Source organism: Chenopodium album, chromosome 2 (assembly GCF_948465745.1).
Source record: "Chenopodium album chromosome 2, dcCheAlbu1.1, whole genome shotgun sequence".
NCBI classification, from domain to species: domain Eukaryota; kingdom Viridiplantae; phylum Streptophyta; class Magnoliopsida; order Caryophyllales; family Amaranthaceae; genus Chenopodium; species Chenopodium album.
Window position 1 is genome coordinate 63,933,676 of NC_137835.1, and position 13,438 is coordinate 63,947,113.

At 44.4% G+C, this 13,438-nt stretch overlaps 1 non-coding gene across 1 annotated transcript; it reads right to left on the reverse strand.

The window, feature by feature from the left end:
* Positions 1–5,169: 5,169 nt before the first annotated feature.
* On the reverse strand, positions 5,170–5,277 carry LOC145606802 (small nucleolar RNA R71). The gene has a single exon (XR_014105437.1). It is a non-coding gene; the product is annotated as a small nucleolar RNA R71 (small nucleolar RNA).
* Between the last annotated feature and the right edge of the window lie 8,161 nt (positions 5,278–13,438).

Sequence of the window (13,438 nt, forward strand, 5' to 3'; positions counted from 1 at the left end):
TTGTTTTTTATTCATTTCATTGCTAAGAATTTTTGTTGTTTGCTTGTGGCATAGCAATGGCAAAGTTCCAATCCCATAAGAAGTCGGCTGCCTCTGCAGCCTCCTATTGCTCGAACCTCAAGCGGGCGGATGAGCAGCCGCCAAGCGGCACTCCTCAGGTTACAAATTGTTCATCCTTGGAAAATTTCTCCAATGAATTACTTAATGTGTTTTATCTGAAGTTCTAACACTTTGAACACCTTGCAGGGTGGCTCATCAAAGCCTGCCCCCTCTTTTCAATCAGATCCCAAACTACGCAAGCAGTCGACTGGCGACATTTCCCAAAGTCGCAGGAAACACATTGCCTTAAAGCTAAAGAAGGGTACGGGCGCCTCCTCCCCCATTTGTACTCCCACAAAGCCGCAAGCTCAGCATCGAGCGTCGAAGAGTTGCAAGCAGCCACTCACCACTACTGGCGGCACAACAGGCGTCAGCGAAGCCGTAGGAGGAGAAGGAGGTAATTTATCCGACCATCCGACCGTACGTTTAAAAAAATGCATCTATCTTCAAAAATATCTACTTATTGTATTTGTATTGACAGATGCTCCTGTGAGGCCAACTGTTCTTCTGATGGCTAGGCGAATGCTTAGAACGGATGATCCTGAGGATAAGGCTACCGTCAAAGGAGTCGGCACCCTTGACCTTGATGGTATAATGGCGCTTCTTTGCGAGGTAAGGCTTTATCTTATGACTTGGTTGATATTTTTGCCGAATGGTTTATGATGAATTTTCTTTCCTTGGAGGAATGCAGGCTATGCTGCGCGTGAGTGGTCTTAAAGGGCCACTCAACGAAAGGACCAAGGAGGTAAAGGCAGTGAATGATCAGGCCGCCTCTACCCTAGACAAAGCTCAGTTTGAGATTGTTCAAAATGAGATTCTGACACTTGATATGTTGTATTCCCAAGCGTCACTAAATCTGCAAGTCCAGCAGAACTTGGACGCGGAAAAGCAGCGGGTGAAGGAGCTCTTGGACCAGGTCAAGGGCCTTGATGAGAAGCAGAAGTTCCTCAAGGAGGCGGAAACAAAGGAAACTAACCTTGGGAAGATGGTCAAGAGACTCCGAGGGCGGCTGTAGAACAAGGAGAACAAACTCTGGACCAAGTATAGGTCCTCGATGGAGGAGGAGAAACTGGCCCAGGTCAAACAAATGATGGACGACGACAAGGCCATCATGCGTGCGGCCTGGGCAGCTGTGCAGCCGTTTATCAGACTTGGAAGGGGTAGTTTGATAAGGCAAATGACGAGTTTAATGATTGACTCCTTAAAGAAGCTCAAGAGGTGGCCGAGAAGGAGGCGGCTGCCAAGGATGCCTCCGAGGAGTCCAGCTGTTCAGACAGCACTTCTTCTAGGGACGAGGAGAATAATCAAAAGCAGAATAAGGAGTCCAAGGAGCGTGCACCGGAGAATTCCAGTGAACATAATCGTTGCGTTCACCAATTCTTAAGCGACGCCTTTGAGAACCCACTGTCCGCAACCTCCATCTCTGCTGGGGTACCTTCCGCCCTACTGGGCCCATTGAATTTTCTAAGGTCCCCATAGATGCCCACCTTCGTCCTTTGTTGTGCCCTACAGGAGCTGAGAATGCTCCTTTTCGCCATGAGATGAATGTGAGCGCAGATGAGTCCTTATTCGTGGACGATCCCCGGAAAGGTGGTACTTTGGGGTATCGTCTTACTCAGGGCGTTCGTCACCCTGTTGATTCTGCAGACAACTCTGTAAGTCTTCCTGCGGCTACGGCTTGTCATGACTTGGAGAAGGTTAGTTCTTGCTTTTAGTCTTTTCTTCTCTTCATTCTTGTTTCTTTTTCTTCTGCCGCTTATTCTTATATAAATGCCTTGTCTTATTTTTATCCTTTATTGATTTCTATTCTGGTTTCTTTTTTGTTTTCTCTGTCTTTCTGTAGTTTGTCAAGTCTGTTGGGAACTTGTCCAATGCCTTGCTTACAGTGGAGAAGGAGTACCAGAATTAAGGCTTGATTCTCTCTAAGAAGTATTTTGAGATTCACCAAGCTCATTCTGAGAGGGATGCCACGGCCAGTGAGTTGACTTACCCTAAGAGAGAGGGAGGACGCCTTGTAACTTCAGTTGGGAGAATTTCAGCTCACCAAGACCAAGCTGATGAGTTGCGAGGAACAACTGCAAACTTCTTAGGCCAGGGTGCAGATGTTGGAGGCAAAGATTTCCCATCTGCGGGCTTGGCATATATCTGAGATGGAAACTGTTAGGAAGGAGGCGCTTAGGGCCTTTGCACTTTCTCCTTCCTTTGCTAAGCTGCTGGCTGATCGCCATGATTGTGGCTGGGAGGCTGCAGCCTTTTGTGTTAGCAATTTGTATGGTAAGGGTGAGTAATAGCACACTCGTTTCAACACTTTCTGCACTAAGGTTGAGGCTACTGGGGATGCTGGCCTGTTTGAGCTGCCTGCTGACTACCGTCGTGCTGTCAGCTACATGGTTCCTGACCATGCTGTGCTGAACTTGGAGGTTCCTCTCTACCCTGACATTACTGCAACTATTAGGGTGGAGTCCTTGGCTAGTGGACAATAAAGGTTATGGTGGCTGTCACCTTCCTACTCTAGTGGTTTCTGTGAGTTTCCCTTGCCCAAATATGTGGTAACTAGATAGTTTTTTTTACTCTCTTTGGGGTGTATAGCCACCAAAGATTATGTTTTTCTTGTGTCTTCTCATAACACTTTATAGTTTCACTACTGGGCCTATCCAGCGGCACTTAAATTTATGTTTTGTTAACTTTACTCTGCTGAATGTTTACTCTACCTTGGTGGGCAGGGGTTTGATGAGTGGCATTTATGCCACTCTTTTATCCTTTTTCTCTAAGGATTTTCTCCTCATTTGCGCTTGTTTGGCCCTTTTTCTAAGAATTTTTACTTAGTTTTGCTTCCTCTTTCCTTTTCTCCCTTATCTTCCCTTTTCTTAGTCTTCTCGCTTTGTTTTTATTTTGATCTCCATGCTTTGGTTTTGTAGGTATTATGCGCCGAAAGAATGAGGATATCAAGAAGCCAAGTTATCTGTTGCGCGCGGGGTGCTGTGCGGCTTATGCGCGAGCGCACATGTGAGGCTGTGCGGGCGCGCAGCCCTGTCAGAACCCGCACAGCCAGACTGAAGAAACAGAGCAAAACCAGAGAGTTTGCGCGACCCTATGCGCGACCACTGCGCGGGCGCGCATATCTTTGCGCGGGCGCGCATGACTCATGTGCGGGCGCGCTCGTTTTCCCCGTACCCACAAAGTTGCGGCCGCACACTACGATGAGAGGGCGCACACACATTGTGTGCGGGCGCACAGGACTCATGTGCGGGCGCGCACGACTGGGTTTACGATTTATTTGCGCCTTGTTGTCCAAGTCTCTTTCTTTTGTGTGGAGCCACATATATATAGACGGGACTCTTTGTAAAAAAGGGATACTTAGTACTAATTCCAAAGAACACTAGACTAATCTAGAGAGAGAAAAGAGATTGCTATTCAAGCTTCCTTTGTATTCAACTTTGCTCAAGTTTTAATCTTCCATCAATCAAGCAAGCACCAAAGTTTTCATCTTTCTTCAATCCTTTCTTTAGTAATATCTTCTCCTTTCCTTTGGCATTATTTATGTTTTTTTTTTTGTTACTTATTTTTGTCTATCTTATTAGTTCATCTTGTTGTTATTGATTTCATATATTTCAATCATGCCTTGCTTTGAGTTTTTTGTGTTTATTTCTAGTTTTGATATTATGTTTAATCTCCCTTCTCTAGGCTAAACTCTTAGCTAGGGGAAGGGGGTGGAAGATATGTATTGAATGATGGATGAATGATGATGGTTGGATCGAACTTATGCCATATATTGATGAAAGACATGATTTTTATTAGCTTGGGATTATTGTTGCACTCTATTTGATATTTTCTAGTTCAAATGCATGAAAGTGATTTGAATTAGATTAGGATCACCTCTATTTTAACGATTGCATGAGAATGAGTTATTAAAGTGGAGTTTTTATGGATTGTGCTTGTTTATTCCCTTGATTTGGTTATAACTAATAGGATGCATGAGAATGATCCTTATTAGGGGAGACCTCTTTCATTGATTTGCCTAGACTATTGCATGAGAATGAATTGTTTAGGTAGAACCTTGAGTTATGTGGCATATGTTTCATGACAATCACCGTTATTCTCCTCTTTCTAATCATATTGGACACCCCCGAATCCCTAGCGTAATTTTCTATTGATTTTATTCATCTTTATCTTTGCTTATTCGTAGTTTTAGTGCTTTTTATCCAATATATCAACAAAAACATTTCCCCTCTTGACTCTTGCATTAGTGATAATGATGTTGGACGAGTGAGCTTCCTTAGTGGTTCGACCCTTTACTTGCCACTAACTAGTTTAGTGTAAGTTTAGGCATTATAAATTGTTAATTTGATTAGGGTCAGTAGAACCAACGACCTATTGAACCTCGATCAAATTTTGGCGCCGTTGCCGGGGAGGCGGCTTGTTTAGCTAATTTTATTGCTTTTGTTAGAGTCATTTTGCTTTCTTTTCTTTTTGTTTCTTTTGTTTTATCATCCTTGTCATTGCTAATTGTTTGCTTAGCTTTGGTGAATGCTTAGGAGGTCTCAAGGAGCACCCTCACATCAAATTGACCACGAAATCAACCGAACCTTGAGACAAGTCCGTAGGCTTTATCAGGACGAGGGAAGAGGCTTTGGTGATATAGTTGATAGTGAGAGTGATACTTACTCTTCAAGTTCACCACGCGAACCAATGGCGGGACAAGAGAATGATGTCTTGTTTCGTGAGTTCGGAAATCCGGAAGATTATGAACTCACGGGAGGGATTTTGCTACCCGTCACGGAAACCAAGTTCTCAATCCATCCACAATATACTCGAATGGTCCAATCGGAGCAATTTTCAGGAAGTGCAAGTGAGGACCCTATTGAGCATTTGGACCGATTCCTTGAATTGTGCGCAATGATGCAAACCAGTGAAGTGAGTCAAGACTACATTCGTATGCACCTTTTCCGGCAATCTCTCACCGGACGAGCAAAGAAATGGCTAAAGCAAGTAAAGCCTAATTCTCTCAAAACATGGAGGGAAGTTGTAAAGGCGTTCTTGAAGCGCTTTATCTCCGAAGAGAAGACCGCCGAAATGAGAAGAAAAATTGCATCATTTGAGCAAGAGGCCGATGAAAGTCTTGGTGAAGCATGGGAGAGATTCAAAGAGTTGGTGCAAGCATGTCCCCACCATGAGTACAATCAAGGGTTGCTCATGCGGTTTTTCTACGACGGATTGGAGCCCATGTCAAGAGCCAATTTGGATGCGGGGGCGGGTGGCCAATTAATCAAGATCCCTCAAAATCAAGTTGAAGCCACAATAGAAGAGGTAGCAAAGAATTACTCTTGGGGGGGCCGAAGAAGAAACGCTCCAAAGAGAGGTGGTATTTATGAATTGGAGAAAGTAGATCAATTACAACATCAAATTGATCAACTAACAAAAGGGCTTTCCAAATTGAACACGAGTGTGAATGCAAGCTCAAGTGGTGGAGCAAGCTCTTCTCAAGTTAACTCTTTCTCTTGTCAAAATTGTGGAGGAACGAACCATGATACATCCTATTGTGGAGGTTTAAGCCCCGAGCATGTAGCGGCATACAACACTAGGCAAGAGGGATTTAGAGGAAGCGGCGGTGGAGTAGCTTGGAGACAACCACCACCCGGGTTTGTACCTCAACCTCAACAATGGAACCAACAAGCTCAACCTTCCTATAACTCCAACCCTCAATATCAAAATCCACCTCCATCTCAACCCCAAAACCCAAGAGGAAGCTATCCAAGGAACAACCAATACAACAATCAAACTCAAGCACCTCAAAGAAACCATCAAGAACAAGCACCTCAAGCGGAGCTAACTCAAACTCAACTCCTCCAAGCCATGCATGCGCAAATGCAATCTTTTGGGCAACAAATGCAAGAGATAAGAGCCCACAACAAGATGGTTGATTCACAACTAGCTCAATTGGCCGAGAGAACTCCTTTCAATTCACCATCCACTCTACCCGGACAACCACAACCTAACCCATCTCACAATCCAAAACCCGATACATGCAAGGCGATCACATTGAGGTCGGGGACTTCCTATGAAGGACCAAATGAAGGGGATAGTGAAGGAAAGAAGAGAGGAGAGGAGAGTGTGAATGAAAACAAAGGTGATGAGATAGAAGGAGGTTCGGAGAAGAAGAAGATAGACAATGAGAAGACAACTTCAATTCCTAGTGAGGCTAGGAATCTTGATGGAGCGGTTCCTTTTCCCGGTCGGCTTGCGGAGAGGAAGTTGAATGACAAATTCACAAAATTTCTTAGTGTCATGAAGAATTTGCATATCAACCTCCCTTTTCTTGAAGTTGTGACACAAATGCCATCTTATTCTAAGTTCCTCAAGGATATTCTTACCAACAAGAGGAAGCTCAATGATGAGCTTATCACCCTTCCACATCAAGTGAGCGCTCTTGTCCAACATAAGATGCCCAAGAAGGAGAAAGACCCGGGAAGTTTCACTTTGCCGGTGAAAATTGGGAATATGGAAGCTAGGGGCGCCTTAGCCGATCTTGGAGCAAGTGTTAGTCTAATCCCTCTATCCATTGCTCAAAAACTCAATATTGAGATGATCCCTACAAGGAAGACAATTCAATTGGCCGATCGATCGGTGAAACTGCCTTGTGGAGAGCTTGAGGATGTTCCAATTCAAGTGGGACACATCTACGTGCCTTGCGACTTTGTAGTGATGGATATGGAGGAGGATGTGAACACTCCTTTGATTTTGGGACGTGAAGCTCTTAAAACTTTGGGGGCGGTCATCAATTGCAAGAACAACACCATCACTTGTGAAGTGGCCGATGAAAAAATTGTCTTTGAATTTTCGAAATTGCTCAAGACCCCCATGGTTGAAAAATGCTATAGAGTTGATGTTGTGAATGAGGAGCTAGATCGCTTGGGGAGGGTCGTGATGGGGCCTCAAGATCCAATGATTGAAGCCCTTACATGCGAAGAAGAGTTCCACTCTCAAGAGGCTAAAGAATTTGTCATGGCAATAGAAGAATCCTCAAGGGAGGAAGTTGAACAACAAGTTGAGGTCGAGATTGAGTCCAAGGAGGAGAAATTGGAGGAGAGTTCTAAGCCTCCTCCCAAGGTAGAACTCAAACCCATTCCCCCTTCTTTGAAATATGCTTTTCTCGATAAGGAGGGAAAATACCCTATTATTGTCAATGCTACCCTAGATGGTCTTAATTTGGAAAAACTTCTTGATGTTTTAAGGAAATATAGGGATGTGATAGGGTATAGCATTGATGATATTAAAGGTATTAGCCCTTCTTTATGCATGCATCGTATTCATCTTGAGGATGATCATTCCACCTCCATTGAACCTCAAAGAAGGTTGAACCCCCACCTTCAAGAGGTTGTGAAGAAAGAAATCTTGAAACTACGTGAAGCGGGAATCATCTATGCTATCTCAGATAGCAAATGGGTTAGCCCTGTTCATGTGGTTCCAAAGAAGGGTGGAATGACCATAATCAAGGATGAAAAGGGAGAGGAAATCTCCACCCGGACGGTGACCGGGTGGAGAATGTGCATTGATTATAGGAGATTGAACAAAAACACCAAGAAAGATCATTTTCCTCTCCCTTTCATGGACCAAATGCTTGAAAGGCTTTCTAACCATGCTTTCTTTTGTTTCTTGGATGGGTATTCCGGATTTTTCCAAATCCCTATCCATCCAAGTGACCAAGAGAAAACTACTTTCACATGTCCATATGGGACATTTGCATACCGAAGAATGCCATTCGGATTATGCAATGCTCCCTCTACTTTTCAAAGATGCATGACTTCCATTTTCTCTGAGATGCTTGAAAAAGAAATTGAGGTTTTCATGGATGATTTTAGTGTTGGTGGCTCGTCTTTTGACACTTGTCTTTTTAACCTTGAAAAAGTTTTGAAAAGGTGTCAAGAGACGAGTTTGGTTTTAAATTGGGAAAAGTGTCATTTTATGGTTGAGGAGGGCATTGTCCTCGGCCATAAGGTTTCAAAAAATGGCATTGAAGTAGATCCGGCCAAGGTTTCGGTGATTGAGAAATTGCCCCCTCCTACTTCCATCACGGGGGTACGGGCTTTTCTTGGGCATGCCGGTTTTTACCGGAGGTTTATCAAAGATTTTTCTTCAATCGCCAAACCCTTGACCGAACTACTCAAAAAAGAGGTTGTTTTTGACTTTAATGAGGCTTGCGTTGAGGCGTTTCGTAAGCTCAAGGAAGCTCTCATTTCCTCTCCCGTTGTGCAAGCTCCGGATTGGAGCTTGCCTTTTGAGCTAATGTGCGATGCTAGTGATTTTGCAGTAGGTGCCGTTCTTGGTCAAAAGAAACAAGGAAAATCATGTGTCATCTACTACGCAAGTCGGACTCTAGATGAGGCTCAAAGGAATTACACAACAACGGAGAAAGAGATGTTGGCGGTAGTGTTTGCATTCGATAAGTTTCGGTCCTATCTAATATGCTCAAAAGTTATTGTGTACACGGATCACATCGCGGTGCGGTATCTCATGACCAAAAAATAAGCAAAGCCTCGCTTGATCCGTTGGGTTCTCTCTCTCCAAGACTTTCACATGGAAATGAGGGACAAGAAGGGAGCGGAGAACTATGTAGCGGATCATTTGTCTAGGCTACCATTTGAGAACAAGGAGGATGTACCGATTAATGATGAGATAGGATTCGAGGCTCTCATGGCTTTGGTGTCAACTTCTACTCCTTGGTACGCGGATTTAGCCAACTATCTTGCGTGTGGAGTCGTTCCCCCGGAGTACTCTTCTCAACAAAAGAAGAAGTTTTTCAAGGAGGTGAGAAGATACTTTTGGAATGACCCATACCTATTCAAGCAATGTGGAGATGGCCTTTATCGGAAGTGCGTTCCAGATCATGAAATTCAAGGTGTTCTTGAGCATTGCCACTCACTACCATGTGGAGGACATGGTGGTGTTGACAAAACAGTGGCAAAAATCTCTCAATCCTTATTATGGTGGCCGACAATGCATAGAGATGCCCACCAATTCGTTGCGCAATGTGATAGATGTCAAAGGAGCGGAAGCATTACTAAGAGAGACGAAATGCCCCAACAAAACATTCTAGAAGTGGAACCTTTTGATGTTTGGGGGGTAGACTTCATGGGACCTTTTGTTTCCTCTTGTGGGAATCTATATATCTTGGTAGCGGTCGATTATATGACAAAATGGATTGAAGCCATACCCTCACCTACCAATGATCACAAGGTTGTGCTTAAGCTCCTAAAGAAGATCATCTTTCCTAGGTTTGGAGTTCCGAGGGTGTTAATTAGTGATGGAGGTTCCCATTTTGCCAAAAAACAATTTGAAGCTCTTCTCAAGAGATATGGCGTTCATCACAAGGTTGGACTACCTTACCACCCTTAAACTCAAGGACAAGTGGAGGTCTCGAATCGTGAAATAAAAAATCTTCTTGAAAGGATGGTGAACAAATCAAGGAAAGATTGGTCTCTCAAACTTGATGACACGCTATGGGCTCTAAGGACGGCATACAAGACTCCAATTGGCACGACCCCCTATAGGTTGGTCTATGGAAAGGCTTGTCACTTGCCGGTTGAGTTGGAGTACAAGGCGTGGTGGGCCATCAAAGAGCTCAATATGGATTTGTCTTTGGCCGGTGAGAAGAGATTGCTTAAGCTCAATGAACTTGAAGAGCTTAGAGATGATGCTTATGAGAGCTCAAGGTTATATAAGGAGAAGACCAAAAAGTGGCATGACCAACATATTAGAAACAAGAACTTTAAAGTTGGAGACAAAGTTTTGCTTTTCAACTCAAGGCTTCGTTTGTTTCCGGGCAAACTCAAATCAAAGTGGTCGGGTCCTTTTGTTATTTCAAAGATTACTCCTTATGGCTCCTTTGAGTTAGATTCGGATGGTAACAAGTTTATGGTTAATGGTCATCGTCTAAAGCATTACTTTTACAAGGAAGAAGTTGGTATCATCGAATGTATAATGCTTGATCCTTTGGATCCCAAGCCTCCCACTTGAAGGATTTTTCTCATGGTCAAGCTAGTGACCTCATAAAGAAGCGCTTCTCGGGAGGCAACCCGAGTTTCTAACTCTTTTCATTTTGTCCAATTTCATTTTGTCCTTTTTGAACTTGATTCTGAATTTGATCACCCTTATTTTTTTTGGTTGCAAGGTGTTTGGATGATTAAGGAGCAAGGATTCTCTATCTCGAAAATGTGAGGAAAAATCAAAAATGCTCTGTGCGGCCTGTGCGCGCTATCTGTGCGGGCGCGCAGTGAGACCTGTGCGGGCGCACGGACACTGTCAGAACCCGCACAGATTTTATACCAAATTGTAGCTGGAGGCAGAAGGTTTGCGCGACCTTCTGTGCGCCATATGTGCGGGCGCGCGTATATCTGTGCGGGCGCGCAGAACTGTCAGAACCCGCACAGAATTTACCAAAAGTTGATGCTCGAGGAAGAGAGTTTGCGCGACCTGTTTCGCGACCTCTGTGCGGGCGCACAAATCAACTGTGCGGGCGCGCAGAATTCTTGTGCGGGCGCACAGAACAGGTAAATCGGGTTTTTAGCCCCTTCTCCTCGATTTCTTTCTCATATTTTCGACACCCTATTTTCATACTCCCTTCTCTCTCCTCACAAACCCAAATCCTAACCTTCAAATTGCACCCATTATTCACTACTTCCATTGATTTTCTCTCAAATCCATCAAAATTTTTCACTCCACTCACAAATTCACCCACTTTCTCTCTCCAAAATACCCAAAACATCCCCCATTTTCATGGTTTGCAAGGTTCATTGAAGTGGGTGTTCTTGGAGCCTATTGGTGGTGTTCAAGCTTCTACATGGTGGTATAACTCTAAATTTTGCTATTTTATTACTTAGTTTCAATTATTTATGCAAAATTTTTAGTTATTAAACATGAATTAGCTTGAGTGAATTGCATGTGGTTTTGGTTTTCTTTGTGAGGGATTTGTAGGTTATTAGTGTGAAATTTGATGATTGTGGGGACATTGTTGTTCATGCTATTGTTTTTGAAGCCAATTTCATGGAACTAAGTTGAGAAATTTGATTTTTGAATTGTTGAAAATGCAACTAATTTCATGTGAATTGCTTGATATCATAATGTGTTTTGATTGACTGCTTTGTTGTTGATTTTTGTTGTCTTGGGCGTCATATTTATTTGGTTAGTTGTTAGCACTAACCCTTTTTGCAGATTGTTGAGACTTGAGTTGTTGTTGTTGTTTTCCAATTGTTGGGCAAGTTCGAAGTTAGTTCTCCTTTTGGTTGGGTCTTTTGTGTTTGTTGAGCATAATGAGCAAAAGAAGGAGCAGGAAGGAACCCAGGTTATCGGTTGAAGAACCAAGTGCCCAACACACTCAAGCGCAAGGACCTAATGTTCCCCCTAGATTGAGATTTTCGAACAAGGTCCATGCTACGTTCTTCAACGACCTTCATGGCCGAAAGTTAAATCCCTCCCGACACTATGATCAACGCTCCATGAGAGCTTTAGGGATTGACGACGATATAAGGTCGCTCTTGGATAACTTGGGGATGGGCGAGTTCATAAAACATCAATACCGAACCTACAAGGAGCCAACTTTCGAATTCTTGGCATCTTTTGAAAAAGAGCCTCTTGGGAATGACTTCCAGATTTCCTTTCAATTGTTCAACAACCGGCACTCTATGACTCTGAGTGATCTTAATGTTTTGTTGGATCTGAACCCCGAGGCGGACCTCCTTGCCCCTTCGTTGAGCTTGTTCCCTGAGTATGATGCATTTAGATGGTGGCGTACGATTACCGACTATGATGAATTCAACACCCGGTATTCGGTGGCCAGCCATATAATCCACCCTGTGCTCCGTATTCTACACCGTATTCTGGGGTTTGCGGTGTTTAGCAAGCAGGATTTGAGCAAGCTCTCTCATGAGGAGCTATTTACTTTGTGGGTAGCCACTAGGGAGGAATTAAAAGGGCGGCTCAATATGGGGTATTGGTTCGTCTTATGCTGCGAGACAATCAAATCGGGCCACAAGACAGGGGAAATTGCCCTCGGTGGAATGATTACCAGGATTGCGAAGAAGCTCAACTATGAACGCTTCTTCCCCTCGTGCACTCAAGTGGGGGCCGACAAAGATCTATTCATCGACATTCAGCAGATGAGAAGGTCGGGGTTCCTCCAAGGAACTTCAGATGCCAACAATTTTCATGACTGGATAGTTGACAGAGAGCACCATTGTATCTTGCCATACCCCAGCCGTACATCCCTGGAGCGGAATGCAAGGAATGTATGGAAGATTCCGAGAGATAATAGTGTGCTACCCTCCGCTCTGGGTGGTTTAAGGAATATGGAAGTCGAACAACAACAGCAGCAGCAACAACAACAACAACAACAGCAACAACAACAGCAACAACAGCAGCAACAACATCATCAACATCATCAAGGCATGAGTAGCCTTGAGCAGCAAATGATGAGCATGCAACTTGGCATGCAAAGCCTATTGGAGAACCAGCAGGGTATATTTCTGCAAACCCAAGCTCTTTATGGTGCGGCCGTAGATAGGGGTGAGGTAACCCCCCCGGTAAACTACCCCTATTGGCCACCCCAGCAAGGGCCGGTCCCTGGGTGGCAGGGATCACGACCTACTTGGCCCTATTGGCAAGGGCCCTCCTCCCATGATGTTCCCCGGGTAGACTACCCGACGGAAACCGGGTACGATTATCGTGCCCCCGGGGGGAGCGATTTTCGGGGTGACCCTAACTATCCATATGTCGATCCTACCCACCCTTCCCCTCTTCAGCTTCCCGCCCCTTTTGACCCGTTGCCTCAATGGCAACAAGACCTCTTCCGAGGTCACTATGGTTGGCCTCCGGGTTACTCCGGTGGTTGGGACCCCCACGGCATCCCTCCGGACGGTTTCTCTTATGACACCGAGGATGATGGAGATGGTGACGAAGCCGGCCCTAGTGGCCACTAGCCCCCTTGTACATTATCTCTCCCCTTGGTCCCCTCCCAATGTTCTTAGTTTGGCGCACCGCGGACGGTGCATTGTTTTAGTGTGGGGGGGTGTGTAAGAGACAAAGGGATGTTCCTTTTTTTGATAGTATGGGGGAAAGCTTGTCTTCATGAAAGTGTGGGGGGGGGGGATTTCATTGTAGGTGGTAGAGCTCTCATGGTTCGGTTGGCTTTATCATGTCTTGATGTTGATTTATCTGCTTTATTGTGATGATTATGTCCCTGGGTGATATTGATAAGTGTTTGCTAATGAATTTGCAAGTGTTTGTGTAGGTGATGATGCTCCCATGAAGAAAAATCCAAACTCCTGATAGTCCAAACTTCCCTTAA